This window comes from Acinonyx jubatus, chromosome C2, assembly GCF_027475565.1.
Source record: "Acinonyx jubatus isolate Ajub_Pintada_27869175 chromosome C2, VMU_Ajub_asm_v1.0, whole genome shotgun sequence".
NCBI classification, from domain to species: domain Eukaryota; kingdom Metazoa; phylum Chordata; class Mammalia; order Carnivora; family Felidae; genus Acinonyx; species Acinonyx jubatus.
The window spans coordinates 4,479,048-4,492,297 of record NC_069384.1 but is presented as its reverse complement, the minus strand read 5'-3'; the positions used below and the strand labels follow the sequence as shown (position 1 = coordinate 4,492,297).

The 13,250-nt window shown below is 58.5% G+C and overlaps 1 long non-coding RNA gene across 1 annotated transcript; it reads left to right on the top strand.

Moving 5' to 3' along the window:
- The first annotated feature begins 4,619 nt into the window (after positions 1-4,619).
- LOC113594361 (uncharacterized) lies at positions 4,620-12,643 on the top strand. The gene is made up of 3 exons (XR_003414737.2): positions 4,620-5,959; positions 6,422-6,597; positions 6,985-12,643. It is a non-coding gene; the product is annotated as an uncharacterized LOC113594361 (long non-coding RNA).
- The last annotated feature ends 607 nt before the right edge of the window (positions 12,644-13,250 follow it).

Genomic DNA, 13,250 nt, shown 5'->3' with positions numbered 1-13,250 from the left:
CTCGGTCAGTCATGCCTGAGTAATGAAGACTACATAAAACCCCCGAGAGGACTGAATAGGGAGCATCTGGGCTAGTGAACAGGTGGAGGGGCGGGTGAGTGGTGTCTGGGTTGGGGGGGGCGGGGAAGCTCCAGGCCCTCTCCGGGGACCTCACCCTTCACATCTTTCATCTGGCTGTTCATTCATATCATTTATCACATCCCTTTTTTTTCTTTGAGAGAGAGAGAGAGTGGGGGGCGGAGAGGGGAGGGAGAGAGAGAGAGAATCTCAAGCAGGCTTCATGCTCAGCGTGGTGAGATCACGACCTGAGCTGACATCAAGAGTCAGACGCTGAGTGACTGAGCCACCCAGGTGCCCCTTATCACATCCTTTACTAAACCGGAAACAGTGAGGGTTTCCCAGAGTTCCTTTCGCAGCGCTGGTGATGTAGAAGCCTCCAAGGAGGAGGCCGTTGGAGCCTCCAGTCTGCAGCCTGGTTGTCACAAGGACAGAGGACAGCCCGTGGGGGGGGGGGGGTCCCCTGCTGTCTCCTCCCAGCCAGTGTCAGAGCTGAACCCCTGCTGGTGCCCGAGAACTGCTTGGTCCTGTGTGGGGACCCCCATGCTGCGACTGGGTCCGGGAACCCGCCCGGAGCTGGTGTCAGATGGACATGGGATGACAGCGACTCCTCTGACAGGTGCATGGCCAGGAGTTTCCAGCCCAGGACGCACCGGCTGTGGGAAGGGACCTGGGTGTGATGAGTACCTGAGTCCCTGCTGAACAACCTCATGGTCGCCTTTCCTCCGTAGGGGGGAAGGGAGGTGGGCAGGCTGCGAGCCGCGTGGGATGCAAAGCAAACAGGAAAGCACGAGGCTGGCAGGACTACATGGTGCACAGAAGCTGCTGAGCTCCAGGTGGGGAGACTCTCGTCACTTCTGCTTCTGCCTTTGCCTGTAAGCAGAGGGCATGGCTTGGCTGGGGCTCAGGGGGCAGGCTGTGACAGGCAGCAGGCCACCGGGGGGTGGGGCAAGGCTCTGTGCGTTAGCAGGTGTCCGTGAGGCCTCAGGAGCACACTGCGAGTAGGCTTGGTGGGGAGGGATGGCCGGGGGGTGGGGGAGCACGGCTGAGGCGGGGGCTTTGCACTCACGGGGGCCCCCGGGAGCGGGGTCCCTTCCGGGATTGTGGGGTCAGTGGCCGCTTCTGCTAAAAAGCCACCAGGCTGGGTGGCCAGGTCAGCATGTGACTGAGATGGCTTGATCATGTGATCCACAGTGGCTTGGGTCAAGGTGGTGAGAGGTCAGATGCTGGACGTGTCGAAGGCAGAGTCCACGTGTTTGCCGAGAAGGGGCTGTGGGCTGATGGGCAGAGCGGCTGGGGAGGCGTTTGGCCAGGGCTGCAGGAAGGTCGGAAGTGGCCTGAACTGGGATGGGAAGGTGGGGTGGGGGGGGTGGGGGGGGAGGAGCGTGATACCAGTTTTATTTCTGAGAGGGGATGAGGAACCCCTAAATCCTCCCCTAGAACAACAGCCTTCGCAGCCCCCGCAGGGGAGTATTGGTCCCCCTGCCCATTCGTTCATGCAGCCAAAGTCTAGGGGGCACCTGCCATGTGCCCGGTGCCAGCCTGGGGTGGGGGACTCAGCAGTGCAGAAGGCACAGTACCTGCTGTCATGAGGTGATGGGTGACAAGTAAACAGAGAGAGAGCGACTTTGTAGGTGCCCCTCCCTGGGGATCCCTCCTCACGTGAGGTCTCCAGGTCAGTGGGACTGACCGACCCCTCATAGGAGTGCCTTCCCTGCCTCTTTCCGGCCCAAGTTCAGTAGGTGCACCCGGGGGCCAGGCCCTCCTCGCCCCCTAAAGGAGCTGCCCCCAGGCTTGGCTTTCTGAGCACCCCCTCCATGAGAAAGGGGGAGGGGGGAGCTTCAGAGACAGAGAAAGCCTGGCCCCGAGCCTCCCGTCACACCTTGCTTCTCTGAACTCTGAAGTTTAAAACAAAAATGAAAAAGAACAGAAAGCAAGACAGAAACGGGGGGGGGGGGGGGCTCCTCCCCGGGCGTCCTTGGCAGCTGGGAAGGAAGTGTGGGGGGAACCCTCCGTCTGCCGGCACTGAGCCCCGGGCCTTCTCCTCGGCCGGAGCAGCCCTTCCCGCCCTGGGGTCTGGCGCCCGGGAAGGGGGTGGCAAGAAGGAGAGAATGACAAGGCCAGCACCGGCTTTCACTCTTGGAGCCACATTGCGCCTGGCCTGGTGCTGCGCCTTTGCATAAACCCTCAGCCCTCTAACACCCTCACGGGGTGTCACGACGAGGGATGTGGCCAGCTCACCCACATAGCTAGTCCGGCCCCCAGGTCCCGGTGCTGGACGCCTCCTCCATGCTGAGCGACACCAGAACTAATCCTGGTTTCTAAGGATGTATCCCGAAATCTGACCATGAAGTTTGTCTTCAAGAGAGAGCATTGCCGCTTGCTTTTCTCTGATTCTCCTTGCTTTGACTCAGTCGCCGCCTCCTGGAAGGAGAGCCTAAGACAGGACCTTGTGCGGAGATTTGCAGGGAGGGGTTCCCAGGGAGCAGGTGTAGGGTCTGGGGGGGTGCAGCCAACCCCACGCGGGCCACTGGGCTCCCTAGGGAGCTGGGCAAGAACGTGCAAATCGAAGAGGTGAGAGAAGAGCAAAGTTGTCACAGCCGGCACGCGTCACAGGTTGCCTCAAGGGGCTTAACTCTGTGCTCCGCCCCCCCCCCCCAGCCAGGTTGTGGGTATGCTTGGGAGCAGGACAGGTGCAGGTGGGTGCAGGCAGGTGCATACCTGGGAGCAGGCGGGTGCAGGCAGGTTCGTATCTGGGAGCAGGGTGGGTGCGGGCGGGTGCAGGCAGGTGAATACCTGGGAGCAGGGTGGGTGCGGGCAGGTGCAGGCGGGTGCATACCTGGGAACAGGGCAGGTGCAGGCAGGTGCATACCTGGGAACAGGGCAGGTGCAGGCAGGTGCATACCTGGGAGCAGGGTGGGTGCAGGGCAGTTGCAGGCAGGTGCACCCCTGGGAGCAGGGCGGGTGCGGGCGGGTGCATACCTGGGAGCAGGGCGGGTGCGGGCGGGTGCAGGGCAGGTGCAAGCGGGTGCATACCTGGGAGCAGGGCGGGTGCAGGCAGGTGCATACCTGGGAGCAGGCAGGTGCAGGCAGGTGCAGGCAGGTGCAGGCAGGTTCGTATCTGGGAGCAGGGCGGGTGCAGGCAGGTGAATACCTGGGAGCAGGGCAGGTGCGGGCAGGTGCAGGTGGGTGCAGGCAGGTGCATACCTGGGAGCAGGGCAGGTGCAGGCAGGTGCATCCCTGGGAGCAGGGCGGGTGCGGGCGGGTGCAGGGCAGGTGCGGGCAGGTGCAGGCAGGTGCATCCCCGGGAGCAGGGCGGGTGCAGGGCAGGTGCAGGCGGGTGCAGGCTGGCGGCCCGGCTGCAGCTTCAGAGAGACCCCTCGTGCGGCTGGAGGGCGAGCTAAGCCCAGGCAGCGCAGGTGGTGGGACGCGGCTCCCGTGTCTTCCGCTCACACCCGTTTCTTTCTACCTGGGACTGGGTGCCATCTTCCAACTCCTGGTTTTGCCTGGGTTTGAACCCCACCACTTAGCAGCTGGTGGCCTCTGGTTGAGCGCCTCACTTCCCTGCAGTTCTGCATCCTGGTCTGTGAATCACCAACCCCGCAGGCACCCTGCAGGGTGGCGGTGAAAATCCGTGCCTTAGCCTGCAGGGCACGCAGACGGAACGCTGGAAGTGAGAGGGTTCTGGGTCCCGGGCCTGGTGGCCGTCAGTCCCGAACCTGGGACTCTGGCTTTGGCTGACGACTGTGCCTCCTCATGTCCTTGCCTTTTGTCCACACCGCCTGCTCTCCCTGCCTGTGTAAACATCCATCAGGTCACCCCACAGAGAGATGGGACAAGGCCGGGGGTTTAGGAAGAAGGCAGGTGCGGTAAACAAACATACTTGTGCCCAGTGTCTCGAGGACGGAGGGGCTGGGCTGAGCGGAAGGAGTCCAGCTGGGCGAGGCGCGTGAGCGGACTTCCCAAAGCCCAGCCGGTTCGCCTGGAGACCCCAGGCCGACCCCACTCTGTGACCTTCCTCAGTCTGTCTTCACAAATTACCCACATTCAGCAGCTTAAAACCACCGAGATGTGCCCTCTCACAGCCTGGAGGCCAGAAGGTCCAGATAGAGGCATTAGTGGGGCTGGTGCCTCTGGACATTCTGAGGAGGGACCTAGGCCTCTCCCAGCTCCTGATGGCTCCTTGAGGTCCTTGGCATGCTCGGCTTGGGGCCACATCAGTCTAGACCCACCTCTGTCTACACTGGTCTCTCCCTTCTCCCCGGATCTGTGTCTCCAATCTCCCTCTGCCTCCTCTGACCTGCGGCTGGGTTTAGGCCCCATGTCCAGGTCTTACAAATACTCTTTCTCCAAATAAGGTCACGTTCGCTCTTCCAAGGACACCATTCAACCTACTGCAGCCACTTTGTTCCCGGAAGGATGGGCTGTGTAGGTCATAGCGGGGAAGGGTTTGTGACGGGGAGTGGCCCGGGGTGGGTCTGAGTCCTGACTTAGACCAGTAGCTGACCCCCCCCCCCCCACACTTCAATCTGTTTTCTTCTTTTTTTTCTTTCAGTAAGCTCTCTGCCCAAAGTGGGGCTTGAACTCACAATCCCAAGATCAAAAGTCAAGTGCTCTATTGACTGGGCCAGCCAGGGGCCCCTGCACTTAATTTCTTGGCCTGGAAGGTGCAACAGGGACCTAGCACACAAGGCTGCTGTACAAGGGAGATGAGCCTGGGAGCAGCATTGGGGAGGCCGGCAGTCAGACTATTTCTAACAGTGCTGACTTTACGTGATCATCGGCCATGGACGTTCAAGGGCGAGAGACCAAACCCCCACCTCTCCCAGACGAGTCTGGGCGAGAACCAGTGAGGGCCGGGCAGAGATTAGCTTCCAGAGGGCCTGAGAGATACCACCTCCCATCTCTTTCTGCCTGATGGTCTCCTGTCTGGTCCTCAGCCACAAGTGACACGGAGCCCACCTCTCTCTAGAGGAACGTTCGACCCCCTCTGTGGAAATGCGGAGTTATGCCCAGAGGCTCACATTGTCTTTGCCAGTAACTCAGGACTTACAATTTATAGAAATATTTTGCAGGGGACGAGCCTACAGTATACAGGACAATCTCTCTTTTTTAAAAATTTGTAATGTTTATTATTTATTTTTGAGAGAGAGAGAAACAGAGCGTGAGCAGGGGAGGGGAAGAAAGAGAGGGAGACACAGAATCCGAAGCGGGCTCCAGGCTCCGAGCTGTCAGCACAGAGCCCGACGCGGGGCTCGAACCCACGAACCATGAGATCATGACCTGAGCCGAAGCTGGCTGCTTAACTGACTGAGCCACCCAGGAGCCCCAGGACGGTATCTCTTAATAGGCCAATGAAGAAATGACATACTCCAAACCAGTGATAGATTGATTACCCTGCTGGTCCAAGCAAAGGGGACAGAAACAAAGTCCAAATTTAGTTGAGGTTGCTTTCTACAAGTTGGTTCTTGGAAGAGTCGATCCAGTTAGCCCACCAGGAGCTGATGTCCAGCCACCGGCACAGAGCAGAAGTCCCCTGATTCCAGAGCATGGCGCTGGGGACCAGAGCTGTGGGGGGAGGCGGGCAAGACGGCCCCCTTGGAGGGGCCACTGCACGGCCTTCACCCCTGCCAGCAAAGAGGGGCCTTGCTGCTCCAGAAGCCAGTGCCCCCAGGTCTGCAGAGAGCTTTCGAGCTCTGCAAAGGGTAGCCTTGCCCAGACGGAACACTCTCAGTGGGTCCTCACAAACTCTCGCCATTTGAAGTTTCAATGTCCGCTGCGTTCTGCATACCTGTCCATATATTCTTATATCCGTAAGTCCCCAGTGGTGCCCGCCAGCTGCTGAGTGACTGCTTAGTGACAACAGATGTCAAGGATGACGTCCTAACACAGCTTCCTCTATGTAAGTAAACGCACCCTTACATCTAAATAGCTTCCCGTAACTCGTAAACAGGTGGACTTAAAAGCATAATAAACCAATACATGACAGGAAGTTCTCTGCCCCTGTCCCCACGCCCCGGGGGCCGCGGAGACCCCAGCTGTGAGCTGCACCTGTTCACTGTGGCGGCCTCTCCTGCGGACTGGGGCCTTGCTGGGCTGCCAGTCTCCCCTGTGTGTGGGTTGTGTGGGGGCAAGGGGGGGCTGGCAAAGGTCCAGCCTGGGAGGGGACCGCCTGGGGACAATGGGCCACTCTGCCAACTTGTGTCTTTGCAGAGCTCGTGAAGGAGGCGGGAGGTGCTGAGCAGCGGGGAACCCACCCCCCAGCTCAGACTGAATGACAGCTAATGCCTAAGGCCCACGGTTCTTGGCCGTGCCCGAGGCGCAGTCTGTTTCCTTTTCTTTTCCTGACGATGTGCAAAAAAAGAAATGAATCTCGTCCAGCGACAGCCACCGCCATCCGGCACAGCAGCAGGGCACATGATGTATCCCCCAGACTGGCAGGTGGGACGGCAGGACCCAGTTTAGCTCACCAAGAAGTTCAACTTGCCGACACTGAACCTTCAGCAGCCAGGAGGAAGCAGGGGCCAACGGAAGGCAAAGGTAAGTCACGTAGAGGGACCTTCAGGAAGGGTGCGTTCCAGGCGCCAGCCAGAGGCGAGCACCCCAACCGCGGCCATAAACCTGCAAGCGTGGTCTAACCCCAACAGTACAGCTGGTGCCCCGCAGTCCCCCAGGCACCTCTGACATGCACCAGGGGCGCCCAGTCTCTGGGGCAGCAAGTATGGGGGCTTCTTTTCCAGGTGCTGGGGTCTCCCTCCTGGGAGCTCTCCCTGCAACTATTATCACTGTGACCGTTGCTGACCCACCCCACTCCCCACCCCACCCCTGCTCAGCAGCCCAGGGCCTGGCTCCTGTCCTCCCTCTGGCCAGGAGCTCCCACCCTGGGTATGTTCTCCCTGCTCAGTGAGACGCCTCCTCCCCCGCCAGACATCCCACATCAGCAGAAGCAAAGCCTGTGCAGGACGAGAACACAGGGACCTCCCAGAGGCACACGCACCTCCCGTCTGCAGCCCAGCATCAGGAGAGGCACAAATTCTGCCCCAAATTCCCAAGGATGATGATGGGACTCCGATCAGAGGCCAAGGCCATGAAGTCCGGTCTGCCTCTTCCAGGGCCCGAGAGCGGCCTGTACAGCCAGTACGAGCAGAAGGTGAGCCCCCGCACTGACCTCATCGGCTCCCTGCGGACCCTGGGTGTGGAGCGGGACCTGGCCCCGGCCACCATCGCTGTCATCGGGGACCAGAGCTGGGGCAGGAGCTCCTGCTGGACGCTCTGTCGGGGTCGCCCTCCCCAGAGGCAGTGGTAGGCAGAGCTGGGCCGGCTCTGCTCTCCCCGCGGGCCACAAAGCATCCCGGGGGTACCAGGCATTTCAGACATTGGCCCCGGGAGGCTTGGGTCTACGGGCATGGCCTGGGCTGCCCCCAGGTCTCTGACCCCCTTTCGCATCCTTAGCCGTCGCTGGGCCTGTATCCATCGGGGCCCGGAACCTGACGGCCCAGCCCTGACTCCAGACCTTGTCCAGTGGTCTGGGGCAGGCATGTCTTTGATGACACCGAGCTTGTAAGTCTCAGGTGCCGTGTGAAGTCGTTCCGAAGAATTTTCTCAGTGTTTGGAAAAAGCGATTAGCTAGGGTGATAGCGTGATAAGACACGATATTTTCCTTAAAAAAAAAAAAAAAGTGATTTTGTACACCTACGATTTAATAAAATAAAGGAAAAAAGGGAGGAAAGAGATAGTAGCCTCCTCGTGGGTTGGGGGAGGCTCCGTCCTGGTCCCTTCCCTTGGTCCCATCTCCTGCCAGTGCTGTCAGAGGCCAAACCCAACCAGAACCCAGGGTTTGGGCACCACCGACGCCGTCCTGCCCGGGCTGCCCCCCGCCCTGGGCACAGAGGAGGGTGTGGGGACCCCAGTGGGCTGCCCAGATCCTGCACAGCCCCCAACAGCAGCTGCCTCGCCAGATGCCCCGGCCTGGGCTCCCTCCAGGTCACTGGCAGCCCAGTCCTTGATCCCAGGGGGTCCTGTGAGATCCCCGGTCAGCCTGGCGGAACACCTGATGCACCAGAGAGGAAGGATCCGGGGCAGTCGTCCCTCTGCTCCGCCGTGGGGTCGGCATTTTGGGGAGAGGGGCAACATGGTGGAGGGTCTGGGTGCCGGTGGCAGGCATGTGACCCCTGGGCATGTCCCCAGGCTGGAGGAGACGATAAACGCTCTTATAGAGCCAGCAATACAAAGGATACGTCAGTGCTCAGGACTCGGCGACAGGAACGCCCGGCCCCAAGAAGCCCAGGGCGGTTCCAGCCTTTCTGAGCTCCGGCTGTGCAAACTGCCCACTGAGAATTCCCTTGAACCCCCTCCTTCGGACGTCCAGACTCTTGCCCTGGCTCTTGCTGCCTTCTCCCCACACCCACCGTCTGCAACTGTGAGGGGGCTTGGAGATGCACGGATCCCCCTGCTCCCCACATTTCCGTCTGTCCCCTTCCCTCAGCCTCCACCTGGACAAATGCAGGTCCTGTGGCTGAAGCCCGAGGCCTGACTCCAGCCCGGGAGTCCTGGGGGCCTTCAGACACTGAGCCGCGACTCCGGCTCGTGTGGCGGACAGAGCAGCACCGTGGGGACGTGGCCATGGTCGGCCTGGAGACACTCCCCTGCCGATGCCTCTGTCCCCGGGCCTGTGCTTCTTTGTGCCCGCCCAGTCCAGGCGGCCCCCATCACCTCCCAGCCCTGGACAGGGACAGAAATTTTAGTCCAGGACTCTGGGGACACTGGGGCAGTGAGTGTCCCACTTGGAGGTGAGAGGACAAGGCACCTGCGAACTTGGAATGTTTGGAAAACTGCTCAGGACCTGTGACCTGGTGCTGAGAGACTCGGCTTCCTTCGGCCGGTCCTCAGGACAGTCCGTCCTCAGGACCCCTCCCAGGTAGGAAGGAGATCCTTGAAGGTAGGAGGCACGGGGTTTCTGCAGGTGAGGCTCTGATGGCCGCTCCCTCACTGTCCTGGTTCCTCCTCTGCTGCCTGGTCCCCACCAGGTGTTTCGGTCCCTACCGGGGAGCCCGCTGCCTCTTCCTTCCAGGCTTTTCCATGTGCTGGTCCTCCTCTGAGAAAGGCCCCCGCGGGACTCCCGGCTGTCCTGGTCACCGCTGTCCTGGGGCACTGCTCTGGAGATGATGAAAGCAGGCCCTGTGGGACGCAGGGCTCCATGTGACCGGTAACACAGCGTCTGGGGTGGAGGCCTTTCCGTGGCTTCCCGCGCTCAGCTCCCTGAGAATCCGTGTCTGCAGGCCTCGAATGGCTCAGCAGAGAGACCCCCTCCAGAATGGAGAAGTCCTGCCCCCAGTCCTTGTGTTCACCCCCAAATACAGATGACCACCCCACAAGGCTGCTGGGCAGAGAAGGATCTTCCAGGCCAGATTTTCCAGGACTCACTTCCTGTTCCTGGGTGGATCAGCGGCTAATTCCAAGAGGAGAAGGAAGAGGGACGCCGGGAGGTGTTGAGGACTGAGGACACCCACGGAGACAAGACGAGGTGACTGGGGAGCATCGTCCTTATGTCTCCACGCTTGAGCTGGTAACCAATGACCTCTGTCCTTGTCTTGTCCTTGGCTCGCGTGCCCCACGTATCTGATTTCTGCCATCGATACCCTCCCCTCACCTAGACCATCTTGGACATCGTCTCGTTTCAAGAGTGTCCCCTAGCCCCTGGCCCCTCAGTGTGACCTCCTCTGCTGGAGACTTGCAGAAATGGCTGGGAAAAAACACCCCAGACCTGCTGAGTCAGAATCTGGACTTGAACCGAGCTCCAAAATGGGTCGTGTGCACTCAGAGTTTGAGAAACCAGGTTCAGAGCAGAGCCAGCTACACGACTTAGGGGCTCAGAGCAAAATAAAACAGCAAGACCCCTCGTTCGAAACGACTTAGACTCTCAAGATAGTGAAAGCAGACAGCAAACCAGGAGGGGACCCTTCCGAACACGGGGCTCCACGGGATTAGTCCTGGTTCTGAGTGTGTGAGCACAAAATATCCACGTTGGTCCCTTTTCTGGTTTTGAAAAACAGCCCGGGGGAAGACTCCCGTTTTTTCCAGCTCACCTACGGGGCTTGCTCCCAAGAGCACGTCCTGGCATGTCTGGTGCCCCCTTGGGCCTGAGGCCACTTGGACATCACTGTGAGTAGCAGCTGAGCCAAGTGCGTGCAGAGCCGGGCAGCTGGGAGGGGGTGACGGAAGTGAGGCGGGTGGGGGGACTTTCTTAGCTCTGTCTATGTCTCCTCCCTCCGGCCTTGAGATTTGCTTTGCAAAGCTCTCGTGGAGGACCCCGGGGCCCAAATCTTCATGTCACTTCTCCATTACCACGTCTGTCCTTCGCCCCTGCACCGAGACTTGGCTTGCAGATGTGACGGGAGGTCCCTGCCGACGGCACTGAGGGGCCATCTTTATTGACACTTGGGTCTCTGTTACCAAGTGTGCACGCCGTCGGACTTGTGGCCCAGGGACCCTGTCCTTTGGCCATCCTCTAGAACAGGAACTGGCCTGCCCACGGACAAGGCTCAAGTCCAGCTCAAGGATAATTTTTTTTTTTCAGTTTTTGAGCACTATTATAGATTGTTTCTGTCATATCTAGGACATAGCTGTTTTTTAAAACTTTTAGGACAATGGGCGGCTTATAGAACCCAGACACAAGTAGACTTTCCCGCCCACGCAGGTTAAAGGTCGCCATCGGTTCCACAGTAAGGAGGAATCTGAGACACAGGATGGAATCACTGAATATTTTTTAAGTTTATTTGCCTGTTTTGGGAGAGAGCTGAGGAGAGGGAGAGAGAGAGTCCCGAGCAGGCTTCGGGCTGTCAGCACAGAGCCTGACGCAGGGCTCGAACCCACAAACCACGGGATCATGACCTGAGCTGAAATCAAGACTGGGCCACCTAACCAACTGAGCCGCCCAGATGCCCATCACTGTATATGATTTACGTGTAGGCTGGGATACATATTCGGTATCCCCTAAATTAGATACCATTCTCAAAACGTCCTTTGAACCCCCAGTGAAGACTCTACAGAAATAATCTACTTGCAAAAATAAACGTAAGGGAAGAAATAATCTTGCTTTCCTTCAGCTTCCTTTTCTCCATCCATCCCTTCCTTCCATACATCTTACCCCCCAAGAGACAGAGCAGGGGGATTCCTGCAAAACGTTCCAGGACCTAAGAGAAGTGGCAGGTGGTGTTAAACAGGGACACGGGTACTACGGACATGGTGTGTCTGCTTACGTGATCTTGTTCGGCCGAGGGGTCCCACTCCCTGAGTTCCTCTGCTGTCCCTCCGGCAGACCCTGGGGTGACCGGCGGTTGACCCTGGGAGGTCCCCTCTTCTCAGGGGTCTGCTTAGCTCCAGACTGACCGCCGGCCTTCCGATCGGCCCCCCCTTTCCAACAGAGAGGAAGCAGGCAGATGGGCTTTTCCTTAAGTATCGGGAAGTAGAGGGGTGTCTACGCCGCCCAGAAACACACTGTGCTAAACACACAATTGACTGTGTGTGTTCGTAGTGTGCGTTTATGTGTGTGTGTTGGTACATGCTTTTGTGTACGTGTTAGCGTGTGCGTGTCTGTGTTTATCTTCTCATAAAAGTAGTATATACCTGTGTGCATTATCTGTTTGCTGCATAACAAATTATCCCAAACCTGGTGACTTCAAAGACAGAATTTGTTCTCTCCCACAGTGTGAGAGTCAGCAACTGCAGGGTCTCGGCTGGGGGGCTGTGGCTCAGGGTCCCTGGGGAGCCGTAGTTGAGGTATTGGCTGGGTCTGCATCGGCTGAAGGCTCGACTGTGGCTGGCGAGCCGCTCTTCACGTGGCCGTGAGCGGAAGGCCTCAGTGCCTTACTTTGTGGACCTCTCCGTCGGTCCCTGGTGTCCTCAGGACAGGGCTGCCAGCCTGCCCCAGAGAGAGCCATGCAAGAGAAGGCAAGAGGCAGTCACGACACATTTACTGCTAGTCCCACACGGTCACTTCCGCCATATCTATCTTTAGACAGAAGTCCCTATGTCTGGTTCGCGCTCAAGGTTTCACCTTTCGGAGGGAAGAGTGTGGAAGAATTTGTGGGTGTATTTTAAGCCACTGCCATGGTCACTGGCAAATATCAAGAAGGGTAAAGAAAGAGGACAGAATCCCTCTGTGACCCCACCGTGAACGTATCGGTATGTTTTCCTCCAGGCTTTTGGAAGGTGAATGTCTATGCTACGTTTGTGTTTGATGGCCACACTAGTGGCCTCAGAGACCACTCCCCAGGCTTCTGTGAAGTGTTTTCTAAGCACCAGAGAAGTTTGGAGCCTCCTACCACTGCTTTTCCTCAGATGGGTCATTAATCTGAAGGCTGGCTTTCCCGTCTCTGGGCCTCCACAGCCCAGAACACCATAGCTGGCCTTGGAGTTAGCATCAGCCATGAGCTCATCAGGCTGGAGATCACCTCCCTGAGGTTCTGGATCTGACCCTCATTGATCTTCCCAGCATCACCAGCGTGGCCGTGGGAAACCAGCCCCAGGACATCAGACTGCAGGCAAGTCTTTCTAGAACTTGGGAATGGGCCAAGCTGAAGTTCAGGAGACTTCTAGGTCTTTCTAGATCTTGGGAATGGGCCAAGCTGAAGTTCGGGAGACTTCTAGGTCTCTGCGGGCAGCAGCAGAGCTTCTGGTGTGCCTCCCCTGCCCTTGCACTGAGTGGTTGGGGAGGAGACTGGGGTAGCAGTGCCCAGGGCACGGGGCAGAGCTATTAGGGCACACTAATAGCTATCATTCCCCAACACTCTCCAGTGTGGTTCCATGTCCATCATCATTAAAGCTTCCAATGGCCAGGACGCCTGGGTGGCTCAGTCAGTTAATCGTTTGACTCTTGATTTTGGCTCAGGTCATGATCTTGAGATTGGTGAGTTCAAGCCCTGTGTCGGGCTCTGCGCTGACAGCAAGAGCCTGCTTGAGATTCTCTCTCTCCCTCTTTCTCTCTGCCCATCCCCCACTTGTGCTCTCCCCCTCAAAATAAAGAAATTAACTTACAAATAAAAGCATCCAGCGTCTGATGTGCTCTGGCCCCACTCGCTCATTGGCCACACCCATCACTATGCCCCACCCCTCATCCACTCCAGCCACACCTGAATCCTCAGTGGTCCTGGAACCTACCAGAAGTCCTTGTACCTTCTCTTCCCTCTCTCTGA